The 19,763-nt window shown below is 39.0% G+C and overlaps 1 pseudogene; it reads left to right on the top strand.

Annotated features, from left to right (window-relative positions):
- Positions 1 to 19,674, top strand: part of LOC116438263 — a 33,664-nt pseudogene extending 13,990 nt beyond the window's left edge.
- Positions 19,675 to 19,763: the final 89 nt, after the last annotated feature.

Raw genomic sequence — 19,763 nt, 5'->3', positions numbered from 1 at the left:
TCCGCTCGCAGCCGGCAGGGGCGCTGGCGGCTCCCGGTGAGCAGGGCAGGTGCGATGGTTCCCCCGCGGCTGCAGGGGGCGCTCCGGAGCGAGCTCGGGACACACGCGGCACCGGTGCCCCGGGATCCCGGGAGGGATGGAACAAAGGCTTCACAAACCGCTGGGCAGCCGATCCCGGACTCTCAGGAACAGCAGGCTGGAACGGCAGGCACAAACACAAATCCCGGGTGGCAGACGAGATGTATCCAGATGGGAGAGCCCCACGGAGGCCCAGGCAGGCAGGGCGAGAAGGGCTACAGCGTAGCGAAAGCTCGAAGCAGCAGCGGGGCAGGGCAGCCACAGCTCGGTCTCCAGCAGGGCAGGGAAAGCGGCTTTTGGGGTCCCGGCGTTGTTTCCAGCAGGAAGAAAAACGGCCAAAAAGAAAGAAACAGCAGCTCCTTTCTCTGCAGCTTCTCTCTCCGGACGCTCAGAGCGAACTGACCCCACACCCAGGTGTAGACAAAGGAGTAGCCAGGCCCGCCCCATCCCCCTTTTTGTCTTTCTTAAGTACAGCTATTTGTCTCCTAGCAACATGCATATGGGAGAAAATTCCTTTAACAGGAAAAAACTAAAACTAAACTAAAACCCCAACAGGGGTGTATTGTTCTTTTCAATTCAGTCATCAGTCAAAGTGAAAAGATATTGTTCATAGTAAACAGTGTAGTTAAAATTGCATGCGAATTTCTATTCTAGCAGTTCTGTAGTTACTGCTTTTGCTAAAAGCATTTTTTCAGATGAAATTCCTTGTCCAGGTCTTTATCTGGAGATAGGTATCTGTGACAATAAAAAATGCAGCAAGAACATAATCCTGCATCAATTTCTTTAACTAAACAGAAAATGTTATTTTAGTATTCTGGATATGTAATTTTTTTATTTATTTATTAATATTATTTATTTTTATTTATTTATTGGTACGAGTTTTTGCAGTTCCAAGGTGCAAGTAGTTCAGATACCACAGGCTGGTTTATGGAGCCCTAATAAACTGAGCACATAAAGTTGTCTTTGTGTGGTGTTAACCATCTTTCTGGACTTAAATATTTTCAAAATGTACTTTTAGGCAGCTACAGTGAAAACAAAGAAGCTGGAGGAAAACACTGAAGCAGCACGAGTAGCACATTTGCAGTGTAAATACACTACAGAAATCATGCAGGTAACTTTTTATTAAATATTTGGTAGAAGTTTACAGTAAAACAGAAGATGAACTTGCAAAGTACAATCTTCCAAAATGCTAAGACTTCCTTGCTTAAGTGAAAACACCGAGTAGAGTTTTTGCAATGAGTTTCAAAATGGTAAAAGGTAACAGAAAAATATATATTTTTAAGGTAACTTCCAAGTTATTAGAATAAATATTAACATGAAATATCACATTCTTATGTTTGAGAATTCAAAGTAGCATTGAAACAGTGAGGGGAAGGAAAATGTTTCACAATAGTTAGACTGTTAAAATGTCCTGTGCTGTATCTTTGGAATGAGCGCTTAGACAATTTTGGAGATACAGCGCATACATCCAACTTCTCTAGGTGTGAGAGTGAGAGATTAATGCATCCTGAGACTGCAGTTTCCAATGTAATTAGTCAGAGTACATTTCAGCTTCAAAGTTATGACATCTGCAGTTACCAGTGAAGTTTGAATATGTAATAAAATGTAATATGTGTACTTGAATATTAAATTCTTGTAGTATTGAACTGTATCACACAGGGTTTGATCCCATAAAGCAGTTGGGGTTTCTTTTGAAAAACAAGTGTGAAAAACCTGTGTGATGATTGCTGAGTGATCTCGTGCTGACTAACAAACCCTTCACATTGGATTTTTGAAAAACGAAGTGAGAAAACAAAGAGGAATTTCATCTTTTTTTCTTGTGTTCTGAGGAACATAAGTAAGCATTGCCACTTCTTCAGTCAGTTAGTTTCTTATGACCTGCTCTGAGTACAGACACTTAGATTTCTGAAGTGATGATTAAACTAGCAGTGATGATTTAGTTTTCTTGATTCCCTCTCTAGTTTTACAACATACAAAGGAAGTGGGAGGGTAACATTCCTTGAAGTTAGAGATTTCTCTTTTATGAGTGAAGAACTGGTAAGGTTTTCTTCCTTGTTTATGTACATGAACAAGCTCCATATGAGCTTTGTTCTGAGTGCAAGTGTAGCTTTTACTGTTAATCTCACCCTTTCACGAGTCTACTTAAAAAATAGAATTCCCCTGGAAATTCTCAGTAATCTAAATAATTGAAAACAGGAAAATCCAAACACAATGAAAGGACAACAAAATGTGCTTTTGGTCAGCATATCTATTTCTCTCTGCTTTGAACTCTATGTATTACTACATTTTTAGATGTGTTCAACGCTTTCTAATTCTATATGGAATTAATAGAATATATTCACCCGTAAAAAGCAGAACAGGACAGTGTCTGCATTAAAGACCTTGAGAGTCTTTCCTAACTTCCTTTAACTGCTTTCTTATCACTTGGTAGTTAAGAATTCAAGAACTTGAAGATGCTTTGAATGCAGAGAAAGGTGGCAGCACAGAAGCTCTTTCAGTGCTAGCAAATACCAGGAAAGATTCCAGAGAGTCAGAAAATGCACAAGGGAGAGAAAAACATTGTGTAAGTTTCCTTTTAAAGCCATTGTAAAATGGCAGTAGGCTGCTTAAGTACAACTCATAGTTTACATTCCCTACAGTTTTCAGTCAGCAGAAAGTCCACTGCAATGCACCAAACGAAAGGTTCAGAACCTGGCAGTCCTTTAGTAACAGGTCCATATCAGTAACCACAGGTATTGGGGATAGGTACAGATAATAACTGGCCTGTTACAGATTATTTGTGGAAGCAAAAATTTTGAAAATCATAGTTTGGGTAGGGTCCAGCCTCCAGTAGTGGTTGGGGTGAGTGTGAGAAAACATATCTGGCAGGTGTAGAAAAGACGGGTTTTCTAAATACGCTTATATTATTATGGAAACACTGTTTCCCACTTCAGGGAGCTAGATGAATCTCTAAGACTCCTGTCAAGAAGTTGTGTATCATTTATAGTGGGTAATCTTTGTTTTCAACTTTTGAATGGTTATAGAAAGCTTTAATTGGTAAAAAATATTGAAATGTGTGAGAGCAGATGAAATCACCTGGGATACGTTTCCTGCCCAGCACAGTCTGCTGTGTCTGTGGTAACAGAACTTGGGTGACCTCTCAATCAGTCTACGACTGTATGGGTCTGTACACACAGGTATTCATGCTGACTTACACAAGGAGTAGTGGAGATCAGAAGAAACTGGTTTTCCTCCAAGAAAGGAAGTTTGTGGCTTGAGCGACTCATTGAATATTCATGGTTATGGAGGTGTTTTTAGTAAGATACTAGAACCTGAGCTATATTGCAAAAACCTTTGTCATCCTTTGCAAACATCAATTTTAAGTGAGCTTAAAATCAGGCTTTCCTGATACCATGCCTAAATACTCTGGCAATCTTTTAAAATTCTTCTTTGGATTCTTCTGTCTCCTTTACACTGTTGTTTGGCCGTGTAGTTTTCTCATCCAGTGCCTGTTTAGTCACGCCAGGCTCTTGATATACCCGTTTTCCTGACTGATACCGTACAAGAACCGATTAAAATTCTGGGTGGTCTGCTTTAGAAGTGATGCTAGAACAGAGTCAGGCATGTGGAGACCTTAGGAGCAAGAACTGTACTGGAAATCAGGGTTGATGATGCAAGATGTGACCCAGTCTCTCTGAAGAGAGCTATTGTATTAATTAAAATATGATTAATCCTGGTTTTTGTATGTAATTTTGAGGCCATATCCAAATCACCAATTGAATTTCATGACACGAGGCTTGGTAACAGAACATAAGCACTTGAAAAGTCTTTCTTAGGAGGAATATACATTTCTTCATTTAACGAAAAAAGGCAAGCAGCTTCAGAAGCCCTATTCATTGATTATCCCTTAAAAGAACATAGTGCATTTGACAAAAGTAATTTTGTTTAAAATGTCTTATTGAGGAAACTTTCCAGTTTACAAGGACAGCATATGCAAGGGAGAGAGGGGACAGATGAAAAGAAGAATATTGGAGACACCTCTGGAAGATTAGTGGGTGCCAGAACCAGCTTCAGCCTGCAGGAAGGCCCACTGGTAAGGAAAAAAGCCAGTGGCATGCGTTGTTTAGGTTTTCTTAAACATACTGTCAAAATATTTGAAGTGCTGAGGGTTTGCAGTGCTGCGCTGCGGAAGAACTCTGCCATTCTCTTACCTTGTTTGTTATTATGTTACCTTTTTTTAAAATTTAAAATGTGAATAAATGTAACCAACACTTTGGAGAAGCTAATTTGAAAATGTTTTTAAGAGGTACCTGTCTGTTTAACTGAAGGATTGTTTGCAGGAAACAGTTATTTTAAAAGTACGGGTAAGTTGTACTTGCATTCCTAATCAAAAAGGCATTTTGTAGGTATGGAATATGATTTCTTGTGAAGAATGTTCTTTCTACCCAAAATTTTGTCGAGTTTTATTAGCTACCGTTGTAGAAACATTTATTTCTATTTCATACAACCTTTTTGTTTTAGTGCAAATATTTGACTGTAAAAATTGCTTGAAATTTGCTTGTTTGAAGGTGGCAAAGAAGAGGGAATTTTTTGTTGTTTTGTTTGTTTGTTTGCTTGTTTTGCTGTGGATTTGGCACATTGGATGTATTTCACTGGATTATTTTTTGAAATATTTCTCCTCTTACATGACCACTTTCGACCTTTCTACTGTCTTTATCCAACTACACCTTGAGTAACAATTTTGCCATCTTTTTGCATAGCTGCAGGGACAAAGGAAAGATCTTAGTATATCTAGAAAATCTCTCCTTTCATTGTGTGGTAACATTTGCTCTACTTCTACTCTTAGCAATATAAACTTCTTTTTGGTGCTGGATTGGAAATTTCTTCTCTTTCTCTCTCAGAGCTCTGAGTATGGAAGGTAAATATGGTCTGTTCCCTGCTGACAGGAGCAGAGACCTGCATCAGAGGGTCATCAGATTTGTAGGTGCCTTTGTTCAGTTGATGGAGTTATTCCACACTTTGTCTTAGTGTTATCCACGGCCCAGGCAGATCTGTAGTTAATAAAATGAAAAAAAATGAAATCATAATCTTGTTTTTTCTTTCTGGGAGAATAACAGCTTCTTCTATGTAAGCATTAATGTATTAAAAGACATTTGCTGGCCTAGTTAGCCTGAAAAAATAATTTCATCAGGCACAAAAGGAATACAAAGAGATAAGAGCAACTGTCTGCCCTAACTACAGGCAGTAATGATTGTTATTTATAACTACAAAACACAATTACAAGCTGAAAATGTTCTGCTAGAAACCTTAAGTGCTTGCTAGCTGTTGCTGTGGTAAGAGTTTTCCGTTTTGATTTGTATTCCTTAGTAAAATATATGTTATACGTGACAAAAATTCAGGACAAAATCCCATTCATGATCAAGATCTGTTCTGGTAATGGAAACAGTATTTCATGGTGTACTCAAAATTATTGTTATTGTTACTGAAAAGTAAAAAAAATAATATCTATACAATCCATGCAAAACAAATTTTTTAAAGAGTTGAGAGTTTGTTGTGCTGCCAAGCCAACTGGACAATTTTCTGTGCGCTGCACAGGTGTTGGAAGTGGGCACAGTTTGAATGCACCTGGAAGTATTAACATGGGTGAATGAATTGCATCCACTAAGAGCGTGGAAATTTTTATCTGTGTCAGGTCGTGGTTGTGGCCCCTGCAGGACTGGGATTTATTTCCATGCTTTATTTACATACTGTGTCTAATGAGATACATTTTGTGAAATCTGTTTTCTTGTTCTGCTGTAATATTATGCAATATTATGACTGACATTATTAGAAATGAATTGAGGAAGCTTGTAAAGCTCTGAGAATGAGCTTCGAGGGTTTGTTTTCTGCTGCACGTGGCACCTACTACTACACGTATGATGCATCTCTTTTGATTTTAACATTGCCCAGATACAACAACTGATGTTTCTTTGTGTTCCAGGAGCAGCTGCCCATCCTCCTTGACTTATACTGGAGTATGGCACACAGCTGTGTGCTGGCCAGACAGCCAGACCGTCCCCTGGATGAGTTATCTGTGACAGAGTTTTGCACACTTCTGTGTGAGAATATTGAAGCCCTGATCGCGAACTTCCACAAGGCTAATGAGAGGGTAATGTCCCCAGGCACCAGCGGCCTCTGCTGAGCTCAGAGACGCTTGTTCACGTTAAAAAGGGCTGATGTTCATCCCTCCAAAAGGACTTGGATGTTAACAAATGAATACTATCAATTATGGCTTGTCCACTGCTCAGTTTGATGCTGTTGCCGTGGGCATTTAGATGTGACTGGAGTGCGTATCAAGTCTCTCAGTGCCCTTTTCTGTGCAGGACATTCAGATAGGACAATCCGATATCAGCCACAGGGTACTAATTAAAAGAAAATAAATTCATTGTAGTGATGAGGAAATTCACAGAATGTAGCCATTTGCAGTCATAAAGCAAGTCTTTATTTTACAATAATCCAGAGGCAAAACACACTTGCTCCAGGAATACCATCTTTAAATTCTGAGTTTATGATTCAGATGTACTATTTGAAAGAATGTCAGTGTGGGGGTTTTCTGTTTAATTGTAACTTTTGGATTATGGCTTTTGTATTCAGAAACACAGTAGGAAATACCTATCATAAAACATGTCAATATTTGGGTGAAGGAGGAGCTGTACGTTTCTGAGTGATCCATCTGGAAGTATCTTGCAGATACTTTCTAGTAACAAAGTGTAGGTGTGTGCATTTGGAGATGATTGTTGGCTTGATTCATTCCTCCATGTAGTTTGCATGGGAGGTGCAGTGTTAAACCACAAGAGTGAATCCCTTCACACTTGTTGAAAACACATCGTGAACTTACGAGCTACTTGTAAGGAAAAGATTCTCTATGCTAAAGTTCCCTGAAACGGTTTCAAAACTTAATAATAATTTGGAATGCCTTGGCTTTTCAACAACAAAAAAAGCCCCCAACAAATGAACAAAAAAATTAAAGGCTGTTTGTAAATTCTTGTTTGCAATCATTACAAACTTACAAAAGACTGGTGTACTTGGATTGCTAATTTGCGAATTTACTAAAATTTAATACAATTAAAAAAAAAAAAGTGTTCAGGTTCAGGTTTCCTAGAAAGAAGGTGACAAACATCTGCAAGGAGGTATAAGGATGGCCTTATACCGTGACCAAACAAAATACTTTATTTCAAGATATATTTAAGTTTTGTTTTGAGATAAAGTAATTGATCTGTGATGAAGGGGTTTTACTTAGTTTTAATAAACATATTGAAGAAATGACTATGTAGATTTTATGCTAGAATAGTCTGTGCTTAACTTAAAGTGAAAAGGTAAATAATAATTTCTTCTCAAATTCTTGTCACACAGATAGCTCACCTAGAATATATCTGTAAGCACAAGACTACCACTATGAACGATCCTCAGCAGAATCAGGAGGGTACTTTTGAGAAAATGTCTGAACAGTTAAAAGCACAGGAACACTGATGGCAGAAAGAAAAGCAGTATCTTGAACAGCAGTACTCAAATCTCCTCGCAGAAGCTCATGCAAGAGCACAGGTATGGTGCTGTGAATTTGTAATTTTTTCTTTTCTTGTAAATATGTAATGGATTATTTTAGTAGTTTAAGCCCCTTAGCAGGTGAAGGTCATTTGGGAATTATAATATTTTTTTAAAGTAAAGAAAAAAATACAACAAAGCAACCCAGCACTGTGCTAATGTTAACATCACTTCAAATAAGAAATAAATTACTTTTTTAAAGAGTTCTGAAGAAAATTTGGTCTACAGCCCAAATTCAGAAGCCTGATTTGGTCTACAGTTGGTAGTATTTTTTTTCCTGAGAACGTTAAAGCTGTAAGATTGAATTTGCTTGTTTTAAGAATTACTGGGAGCAGCAGGTATTTTTTGAGCATCATGATTTGCAGAGATTGTATAGAGTAACAGTAATGTGGTATCACCTGCAGATAAATTCAGTTACTATTAATATATGTACCAACCTTAAGAACAGTGGTAGATTTCAACAGCGTTAAGCGACTCTGTTTTACTGATACTACGGTGAAAAGGGGTTTAAAAGTGTAAAGGTGTCACTGCTTGTCAGATGAGTTATTTGCAATCCAAAATGTTCCCTGTTATTCCACAACCACCATTCACTGTCTTTAGCATCACATTCCTTCACACCTGTTTCAACTAGAAGTGTTGTGAATAAAGGAAATAGATGGGCCTTCTTACTTGTGACTTACTGCAACTTACTTCCTCAGAATAATGCTGTTGTATTTGATGCGGATTTCAGGACTAGAAGTCTTTGCACACTGAAAAATGTATTTATTCTATCTAGTTTCATGTTTGTTTCAGCCTCCTTCCTTTTTTTCCTCTAGTTTACACTGACTTTCTGCTTGGTAGAGCAACATTCTTTCTGAAATTGGAGGATGTAATTAGTATTGTTACATCAAATCATAAAACTGTATTGTGGGCACACAGGTGGTGTTGGACCTTCTGTGAGCTATCACCATATTGGTGGATTGTTGTCAGAAATCAGGAGTCCATTTGCAGTTGATGATCATGCAGATTTTCCTCATCCTGTTCATTTGGTTTCATACATCTGATTCTGTAACTGTTCACTAGAAGAGATGCTTTCATCACCATCATTGCTAACAATTTTTGCTCCTTTAATGCATCATTTGAATGGGAAGAGTGACCATTTTCTTCTAGCTGTTGTCTAGGTAAAAACCATCTAGTTAATATTTCTTCCATTTTTGTTTGGTTTGTTTCTCTTTCTGTCACAGGGATGTGAACAAACAGCACAGAAAAACAGGCAAAAACTCTATAGCCTTGAGCAAATCTGGGAGAAACTGGTCCATGAGAATGCTTCTGTGAGAAATATGTTAGCAAAGGCTCGGAAGGAGTGTTCATCTCTGCTGGCAGCCTGTGCACTGCTGTCAGGGGCCCTGTGTCCTCTCTATGGGCAGCTGTGTGTGATGTCTTCCCAAAGGGACCTTCTCCAGGACCAGGTGAACCTCCATGGCTTAGTGAACCAGAAGATCGAGAGCCTCCTTCGTGCTCTCCCAACCAGTGTGGAGAACCATCAAGATGAAGCAAGGCTGAGGCAGAGAAGAGCCAAAGTCCTCGTTTATGTGTTCTGAAGAGCCGTGATTGCAGTTCTGGCCTCTAACAGGCTTAGACTTCTAGCCCAGCATTCTTCCTCCCTTTTCATCTGGACAGATGGCTCAAGAGGAAGCACTGGAATTCGAGTTTGTGTAGGGGAATCCAGAGGCAGGCGTAATGTGTCACGTAAGTGAATTGTTCTTAATTACATGGTCAGTGAATAACAAAGAGCATTATCATTATTAATTGGTATTACTCAGGCATAAAGAGATATTTAGTGACATTTTGACAAATAAAATTTATGGATTTTTGTTTTTATGTTTCTTGACAAATGTATTTCACTCTAAGAGGAAATGCCTAGTCTGTTAAACGTTGCAAGTAAAATTGCAAATACACACATGGACTCTCAGTATCTGATAGCCTTGAGGTTTGCAATATGGATTTCAGAACTAGGTGCTACTGCATCTTCTTTGTGGTAATATCTGGCAATGTTCCCAAACGATTAACCATCAACTTTTTTTAAAAAAGGTATTTCCTCTTGTTAATAATTTTTAATATTTATTTCCTACTAAAAGCCACAAAATATTGCTTTCTGATTCAGGTAAAATATTAGCACATATATTATTATAATTTACTTTAGAGATTATGTCTACTTGTCCCTTTCGGCTGCCAGATCAGTTTATGCTTCCCCCTAGAAGAATAAACGGTATCAAAAATGTTTCGCAAATTAGAAGATTCATCTACTTTTTTTTCCCCCAGTAGTTCTGGAAGGATGTTTAATGCAGTCTAAACTGTCCTGATTAATTTGTGGCTTCTGTGCTTATTTTTGGTGAATTCCTGAAAGAGCTGGAGATAGCAGTGTGCCATATCTTAGTGGTTCAGTTATCCTGCTAGCTGCAATTGTGTTCCACAGGTTTTGAAGAGGAAGGAGGTTACTGTATTGAAGCACTTGACTGGTTGACTAGCTCCAACCTCTATACTGCAATAATCAGCTCTGTCTCAACTGCAGGATGTTCTCAACAAGCCAGGTAATTTTAACAGTGTATTGTTGTAGCAGAAATATATTAAAAATAAAAAAATAAATCAGGGTGATCACATAGTTTCCATTTTTACAATTTTATCTAAACTATTCTGGATCATATCTCTGAATAGATATTTCTGAATATTATGATAGACATCTTTGACTAGAGATGATATCCTGAGCTAGTCAATCCAAATTTTAGTGGGGCTGTTTCCCTGAAGGAGTAACGTTATGGCAGGGGAAAGTAATAACCCTCTTCTACAGTCTCTGAACGATCATATCCCTTCTGTTGGAACAGATTCATTTTCTTTAATGGCTGATAAGATATTTTATCCTTTTGGTATATAGAGCCATGGAAGCAGAAGGCTGGAGAGTGTGTCTGGAGTTTATTTGCAGTGAGAACTGGTATAGGTTCCCTTGGTTCATCTGCATTGCTGCCACCCTTGGTTCTTTGTTAACCTGTAGTTGTAGTGTCCAAACTTTTCTGTCACAGAAAAAAGGATATTAGAGGAGGGATAATTTATATGAATAAAGGGAAATAGCAGGACAGAGACGAGGTGATGCATTTTCCAGAAGGCTAATCACAGAATCTGTATAAAAGTTGCCAATGAATCAAATGTGTTTAGGTTCGGTTCCAGGCACTTTCTTTTTTGATCATGCTGTTTTCAATAACTTGAGTTCATATCCTTACAGAGCAAAGTTTGAACTGTGTTTCAGATTCGGTGTTCTATGCTTCAGAATATTTACAGGTTCCATCCTGTATAATTGAAAAAGAATCGCATATTACAAGACACTGGAACTAATAACCTGCTTGATCTTTCCTTTTTGTTGTTGTCTCTTAAAGATCCAGAGTCCTGGCTTTCTGGAGACTCACTTATCAGTGCAGCCAGGAACTCCTTTGCAAAACTGATGGGCAATCGGAGCATAGTGATGGAGGCAGCTCAAGTGAACCCTTGCAGGTGCACCGCTTACCTGGAGAGGGACCCCCTGATACAGAGGCTGGCTTGTGGACTCCACAGAGTAAATGCCCAGGCCCTGGAAGTTGGATTGTATGACAGACTGCCCACTACAGTAAGCAGATTTACAGTTCTCCTTCATGGAAACAGAAGGCTTACAGTAACAGTGAAGCTGTCTTGATAGCACCATTTATTTAGTTTCAGGCTGGTTATGAGTCCTTGACAATGAAATACCACTATATGGACACTCAGAAGTTGATTCTCATACATTAGGGTGTGAAGAGGTCTTTTATTGACAAAGAATTTTTGGAAGAGGTTTAGTCTACCCAAGTAAAATATTTTTTCAAGTTCTATCAGAACTGTATTAAGTTATAAGAACAAATTTTCTTTTGGCTTGATGTAAATGTTAGGGTTGTTTTTTATTATTCTTTTCTATTTTCTTGTGTTTACCATCCTTTCTTTCAGTAAAGATAACCTTCTTGCCTTTAACCAAAATGAAAGGATAAACTCTTTCTCTCATAACCCTGTCATTTATTGTAGACTTCAGGTGAAAATAGTACTTCCTTGCAAACAGAATTTGCAGTAACCCTTGGTAGGTTCAAACTTTTGCCCTTGCGTACGTCTTTCAGAGAGGGAGGAAAAAATGATAGTTTTGTCTGAATTTTCTTGGGTCTCAAATATGATTTATTTTATTGCTAAAATAGCAGATTTTCTATCACATGAATTTGTTCGTTTGCTGACAGAGAAACGTAGCAATCTTGCAGCAAGAAGTATTTGAATTTTCACGAAGGCTTCGTACAGTGGAGGTGGAGTGCCGCTCACTGGATGTGCAGCTTGCAGAATTCAAATGGACTTTCAGTGAGATGCAAGAGGATGCTGACAAAGCCCACAAACTGCAGGAGCAACTAAATGCACTTCAGCGTGTAAGTATATTTGATTTGGAGACTCTCTTCCTTAAAAGAGATTCTGCTTTCTATGCAATTTTTGATTTGTGTTCTTCTGAAAAACAAGCATAAAATTATTAACAGAATTTTCCAGTAAACTTACCTTGTAAATGTAACTAAACTAGAAGTCAGTTGTATTTAGAAATACCCCTTTTCCACAGGAGTTTCCTTTTGATTTGTAGAAGGAGGTATCCTGTATAAATTACAGTTTGTTCTTCAGCAATCCAGGTTCTCCATTTGTTGGAAATGTTGATGTGATTTATGTATCCAAAAAGAAGATCTCACTTCAACCGAATAAAGTCAGCTGGAATGAGGGTATTCAACAAGAATGTTCATGAGAAGTTCATGAAACATAAATACAGCAATTTGAACTCTGCATGGATATTGATGAATGTTGTGATAAATAAAATACAAATTGTTGTGGGTCTGTTTCCCTGAAGAAGTAACTTTATGGCAGGGAAAAAAAGCCTTTTCCTACATTCTCGTTAGCACAAATGCACCAAATTCCCCCGAGTCTTTTGCTGTTGCTGATTGATTTACTGAAGCACTGTGGATTCCCTAATCTGAAGCCTAGTTGGTAGAACCTGTCAGTGTGTCCCAATCCAAACACTTCCAAATAGAGATTATCTGCTAGATGATGTCCCGCCCATCATCCTCCCTGTTCCTAGGTGGTAAAATGGATTTTTTTTTTTTTTTACTCAAAAACATCTAATCATCTTCAGTTTTGTTCTCAACAGGTTTTATTCCCTTAGAGTTTTGGGACAGTTAGATGAAAATTGTCACAATTTAGATTGCAGTTCAAATGCAGGTGATGACTTTTCTTGAAGAATTATTTCTTCTTTCTGGAGCAGTTTTTGGAGGAGAAAAAGAGTCCACAAAGGTGTTTTCAAGGGATAATAAGCTATCCACTAAAATTTTGGACATTGATCTGCATATTTTTCCTTCTAAATACTGAAGTTTTGCATCCTAGGGTGCTAATTTGAATAGAATAATGAATGGCAAGACTTTACATGAATGTTCTTTATAAAAAATACAGTAATTAACAGGTCTGCCATTCTGTTGTTCAGTGATCTGTCTTCATGTTAAAAGGCCTCAATACTAATCCTGAGCATGCGTTTGTTTTAGAATTTGGTATGTTTGCAAGTGGAACTCAGAAAGTCAGGTAGGGAAACCAGTGAATATAGTTACAGGATCAGACACAACTTATTTATCTTTCCAGAGAATAATCACCCAAGACAATATACACGAGGAATTAGATAATGCTTTGCAGCGTGAGCATGAGGCAAAACTACTTTTACAAGAACACGAGTGATGGCTTCAGGAGTTAAGTAATAGACTAGAAGTGCACGCCACTGCAGACACAGATAGAAGCCAAGACTTCAATGTGTCTCTAAAGGTAAGATTATTCTGAAATAGTCACCAGAATTTTACCTTTTGTTAAAGAAGCCAAAGAGTGCAGTCCTTGTGCTAATAAAATCATGGGAGTAAATACACACGTACTGCTCAGTCTGCTGGAATTTTAGGCTACTCGGAAAACACTTCAAAGATTTTTTTTTTTTTAGCTATAGATATTTTTGTTTTAAAAATTTAAGAAAATCTTCAGTGAGGTTTGTGGGTTTTTTTGCCTACAATAATTTTGTTTTCTAAAACACCCTTGTACATAGCAAACATAATAAAAACTGGGGGTATTCTGAGTCAGTAATGCTTTTGCTACGAAATTCATAAAACCTTAGTATGCAGTGGCCCAAATCTACTTCACAGTCAATTTGTCTTTCACACTGGTCAGTAGCCAGTGGTATAAAATAAAGTTTATTCGGGCTGACGAGTAACTCTGCTCTCTGTCTGCTGGCAGAGCCTCTCTGAGGCATCGGAGGAGATGAGGAGAAGAGACAGACTTCTGAATCACCAGAAGAGACTCCTTAAAGACGTGGTGCAGGACCGGCAGCGGCTGCTGGAGTCTCTCCAGGAGGCAGAACGTGACCTCCACAAGACAGCAAAGTGAGCACTGGGGCCTGGGGGACGTCACTTAAAATGGGTAAAAATTTCAATGCCTACTTCCATGGGTAGGGTTTTAGATCTGGCCAGTGTAAGGCTAGAAGACAAAAGTATATCTGCCTCTTTTTTTGAAATCCAGGGATAGTCTTCTAAAGAGAAAAGTGTTAGTTCAAAATACTAGGTGATGAATTTTCTGCAGTTATCCCATAATAGTGCTCCAAATTCTGGGTGCTGAAATAACGGGCAAACAAAATGCCTGTGCTGTCTTACTGCTCTGACAACATCTCTTTGGCAGATCCTTAAGGTTCTGCTTATTTAAGAAATGATTGATTGTTCTCTGTGTTTCCACACCATCTTTTTATAGACAGATACAATTTATTTATAGTAAATATAGGAGTATCAGCTAGGTGACAGATCTTAGCTGCCAAAAGAACTGAAACTCAGGACCTAGCCTTTCCTGAGGGACAGGATAGATCTTACAGCTGATCTCAGAGAGTTTTGGATTTAGACACTAACCCCACGCTATTTACACAATAACCTGGCGTGGAAGGAAAGGCTTAGGCACCAGTCTTGAAAAGATTGGTAGTCAAAAGGAGCCCCCTTAATTTGAAGGAGCTTACTACTAACCTATTCTTACAGTTATATGATCAGATAAAAAATTAAATCCTTGCAGACTTTGTTTTCTAATACTTATCATACTGTGAAGTATGTTTTATGAATATTGTTGGTCCATGGCTAGGATCTAAAAAAATTTTATTTAATTAAAATTTCTTATTATGCCTGGAATCATTCAACCTCTGAAGAACAACATCTGAGGAGCTTTAAGGGTTTTATGCACCAGGGAAATAATGCAATTCGTATAGTCCTCAATGAAATGTTTAACAATCTAATTAAAATGACAAAAGTTATTTGGTATGATTAGATCAAAGCAGGTGTGACCTACAGAAGGATTTGTTCTAGAAAGCTTGCCCTTTTCACCCTGCCCCAATCTATTTTGGACGCTTTAGTAAAGATCATTCCTTCTGGCCATACATATATCCAAAAAAGGTTATTTTAATGTGAAGTGGCTTTTTCTCTCTGTATATAGCAGTTGAACATTAACAAAGAAATCTTGTCTTCCCTTCATTGTTCTAGCAACTCTTCACAAGAAATGGGGGTTTTTTTCTGCCGTTGGAACATAAAAGTGAAGTAGGTGAAATAAACAGAATCTGTCAGTGTTTTCCAATACAAGATAGCACCATCCTGCTAGAGTCTTTTTATGCCCTCTATCTCCAAGCCATGATAGTTGTTCATTGATAGGCCTGTAGTTACATCTGTTTTAATTGCTTCTCCTCAACAGAAGCATCTCTAATATGGAAATGTGCCAAACAGTGGTACATGAACTATTTTTAGGGTTTGCATTGGAGATCTGAAAGAGAGACAGAAAATCCTAACAGTTTGAGTTACCAACAGTTATTTTCTAAGACATGACAATCATAAAGTAGCAGAAGATTAATTTCTACTGATGCCTTAGGTTTTAACTTTTATATTTTTCAAATCCTGTACTGCTTAGTGTGTAAGTCTGAAGTTTCTTGTAACCTGTTAATTTCTGCTCTCTCATGCTAGGTAGACATAACATAGCCTCTTCAGACTTTGTCTTCAAGGACATCCAGACCGTCCTAGGCCCAAAAAGTATAAACCAAAAGCCCTTGAGAGGGGGGCAAGCTGAGGGGAAATTACATCATTAAACGAAAGCTTTAATTGGAGAATTAACCCTGATATACAAATGAACCAAACCTATGAAAGTGTGAAGAGCTTGTGACCTGTCGTCCAGCTTGGGGTCCATTTTGAGAATAGCCTCTGGCTCTGTAGGGTATACTTTTGAAGGCTTTTCAAATAAATAGCTACCTTTGTTCCCTTACTCCTGTCTAGTCTCTGTTTGTAGGTGGCCTCTCAAGGCATCAGTTCTTTGGCACCCCAGATGAAACAATGAGGCTTCTGAGGCTTCACTACATTGGTAGCACTTCAGTTCTATAAAGTTACTCCATTGTTCTTGTTTTTTTTTCTTTTCTTTTCTAATAGAGACAAAGAGTTGCTCATTGATCATATGAAAGCTGTGCATGCCACCCTGACTGAGGTAAGAATTTGAAGTCTTCCCTTTGGTTTGTGTTTCCAAAGACACCAAAGCCTTAGAATTGCTTATTCGCAGGGGGGGAGAGAAGTTGTTCTAAAGCAACTTCCTTTCCTTAGGGTTGAAGTTTCCTCCCTCAACTTCTTCCATCTTAAAAAACCACAGTGAAATGAAATGCAAGTTAGTAGTAGACAAACAACTTATTCTGAATGTAGAAGTTATGACAAAATTCACTTTCCTTCCCTCACTGAGCACTATTTCTGGTTGCTAAGTGAAGACTAATGGAACACACCAAAAATTGGCAATTGTTCTGGAGTTCACTCCCTACTGAGTAAGGTGAGGTCACATACATGGTGGCCATAAAACATTTGGCTTTGTGTCTGCTACTTTGACCTCTAAAACATCATAAATAGGAAAAGAAAAGGCAGTAAGTCATAATCTGTGGTCAGAAACTTTCATGATATTTTTTTATAGCATATTTTAAATTTGGTAATAATCTCAAGTTGTCTCTCTGACTTGTACAATTGTGCCCTAATGTAGGACTATTCGAAGGTCCAACAAAGCTCTATGTATTAATTATTTAGAAGAAAGGACTATTTTCCTTTATAGCTCTAATGGCAGATTGTTTTATAACTGTTTTTAATCTACAGCAGCACAGAGCAGAAGAAGTGTTTTCATTACCTTGGGGTGTCAATTTCCCCTACTACATCTTTAATTCCTAGCTACATGGGAATCTGTCATAGGTTAGCAAGCATAGTCCCGGAAGGGACGTCCTTGCTAAGGGGTGCTTACAGCTTCCTCTGGGAACTGATAGAACCTATCAGCTGGCCAGTTTGAATATGGACAATTCTTTAAGCCACTTAAAGTTGTGATCACCTCTGTGATCCACATTTAAGAATAGGCAAACTCCCCCTCCAAGCTCTCTCTCGTTTCCGGCACTGGGACAGGTGGCTGCGGGCCCCGAGTGGGGGCCAGTGGGCCCGGCCAGGCCCTGCTCGGGCCAGGCCAGGCCAGGCCATGGACATCCTGGGTCGATGGACCTGTTCCAGCCGTGGAACCCCCCCCCCACTGCCTTGCCGTGGGCAGCCGGAGCGGCTCGGCTCTCCCCCCTCTCCACTGCGATAAGAAAAATTCAACATTCCAGCTGCAAAGCTGCAAGGCCGAGGTGAGATTAACCTTTTTACTGCTGTGAAGAGCTGAAAACCTGAGGGAAGAGAAAGAGGAGATGCTTAAAGCTGAAATTCTGTTGTGAAGCTATGATATATCAGAGTATCCCATTGTAATTCCATGAAGATATGGGGGGTGGAGTGTTCAACTCGTAAGCAAAAGCACCTGCGCTGAGATAGGCAGATGCTGACGCAGCTGTAATTTCATGAGAAGTTTGGACAGGGAGAGATGAACCAGATGAGGACTTTTGCTCCAAATGGGAAAGGAGAAAACCTCAGTTCCTAGAGATGCTCCCAGAGATAGTCCTAAAGATGAAGATGATGAAGACCCTTTGCTCCCAGGGAAGGAGAAGGGCCTCTGTTTTTGTTTCTGAACGGCTCAACCTTAAAATTGTACCCCAAAAAACTTCAAGAGTGGACCCTCGAAAGCAGTTGCGGGAAAAGCTGCAAGTCGGGGGAAGGGACTCACACGCAGGCAGAGAGACTCCTCTTCCTAAATGGACTGAACAATATTTGGAAGTGGGCGGCTGTCTCGTTGTGATAATGTTTTCATAGCATGAGCAAGAAGAGACTTCTCTTTCTAAATGGACTGAACAAGGTTATTATGGAAGTGGTAACAGACTGAACATCTTAAGGGTTGTCTTTGAACATTGTCAGTGGGAGAAGGGAGGAAGGTGGGGGGAGGAGGAGAGTTCTGAAGGTGGTATAATTTTTTTTTCCCTCTTTTAGGTCTGTTAATAAACTTCTTTATATTCTTTCAAGTTTGGTGTCTGTTTTGCATTTCTCCTAATTCTTATCTCACAGCAGATAAACAGTAATGAGTATTTTGGACCAAACCACTACACTAAATTGGTGTTTCTGCCCGGTTACAAACCGAACCCGCGACAGAATCTCTTCTTTATTTTAGTTTCTGTGTTCACCAAAACTGTTGTTAATTTAATTTTCAGATACCTTTTTCAAATCTCTTTCCTTTAATGTTCATGGAAAGACTGTTGTAAATTTAATTTTCAGATACCTGTTGTTAATTTAATTTTCAGATACCTTTTTCAAATCCCTTTCCTTTAATGTTCATGGAAAGACAGAACCTAAACTGCATATTTCACCTGCAGGAAGCTATGCTGATAGAAAATTTGATTTTTGCCACCACCATCTTCATACTGGCTTCTTTTGGACTTTTGGAAGTGGATGACATAGAGCAAGTGCTGTGTTTTTACAGTACTATGTACATGTCATGTCCTTGGCCTTTCCTTTTTCAGACCAGGGCAAGATGCTTTTTTTTTTTTTGGTAGCATTCTCTCCCAGCACTGTGAATTAGAGATTTATTTGCAATGAAAAATCAATCAGTCATAATTTATTTATGGATGTCAGGTCCAGCAATCAGTGCAAGTCCACTGAATGGGCTCAGGGGGACCCAGTTCATCCCAGCTGGTGTGTCTGAAGGAGAATTATTACTGATGCTGGGGGATTTTTCCCTTTAGGCCAGAGATCGGTTCACGTCATCAGGTTATGGAGCATCCACGAGTCAGTCCTTCGTGCTGCTCCCCAGTCTGAATCTGGAGACCCTTTCAGAGGAAGAAATCAGGGGCAGGCCAGAGGCTAGAGCATTCCAGGTTAGAGTCTACAACCAATCCTGTTTAATTTGTTTTTAAATTTTCTTTCACTTCCCAAACCCATCTCCTCACAGGCTCAAGCAGGATTCCCCTGGTTCCCAGAAATATGCAGAAATAGGGCTGAGAAGACCATCTGGACCTATGTGTTCATGCCCAGGACCTTGCCATCAGAGGCGAACGTGGCCCATAATCCCATTAATCCATTCATCAAGATGTCTTCAGTTTGCTGGGATTTTTACTCTGCTAGCTCTGTGGGAATGCTGCTTGCTGTGCAAGAGCTTTTTTCTTTTCAGGAAACTCAGAATACTTGTTTAGGTTCCTCTTTTCTACAGACACAGGCTATTGTAGTTGTTGAAAAGGATGAGGAGCACAAACCATTCCTCAGGAAACTCCAACATGTCTAAGAAATGTTGATCCCAATAAAGGATTTAGGCCCTTGTTCTGCCAATTGACAGGGGCATTTTAAAGGGCACAGACACCAATGGAGAGAATGGTCTTCTTTTACTGTGTGTATTAAGGCAACACAAAAGTAAAATGATACATTCAATAAAACTATGCTCTTGGCTTTAGCAGCAAGCGAAAACAAGCAAGGTAATCTCACGACTATACAAGAGATGAGATAGTGATTGAGAAAGATCCATCACCAATGGCCTAAATACTTTACCATCATCCAGAGTCCACAGACTCTGGGGAGCCCCGTTTCACAGAGAGGACCTGGAGAACTCTTCCCAACAATTGGGAAAATCCTACGTGGTGCATTCATCCGTAGGTGAAGTCTTCA

This window comes from Corvus moneduloides, chromosome Z (genome assembly GCF_009650955.1).
Source record: "Corvus moneduloides isolate bCorMon1 chromosome Z, bCorMon1.pri, whole genome shotgun sequence".
NCBI classification, from domain to species: domain Eukaryota; kingdom Metazoa; phylum Chordata; class Aves; order Passeriformes; family Corvidae; genus Corvus; species Corvus moneduloides.
Note: the sequence above shows the minus strand (reverse complement) of the source record. Positions and strands in the feature narration are given on the sequence as shown.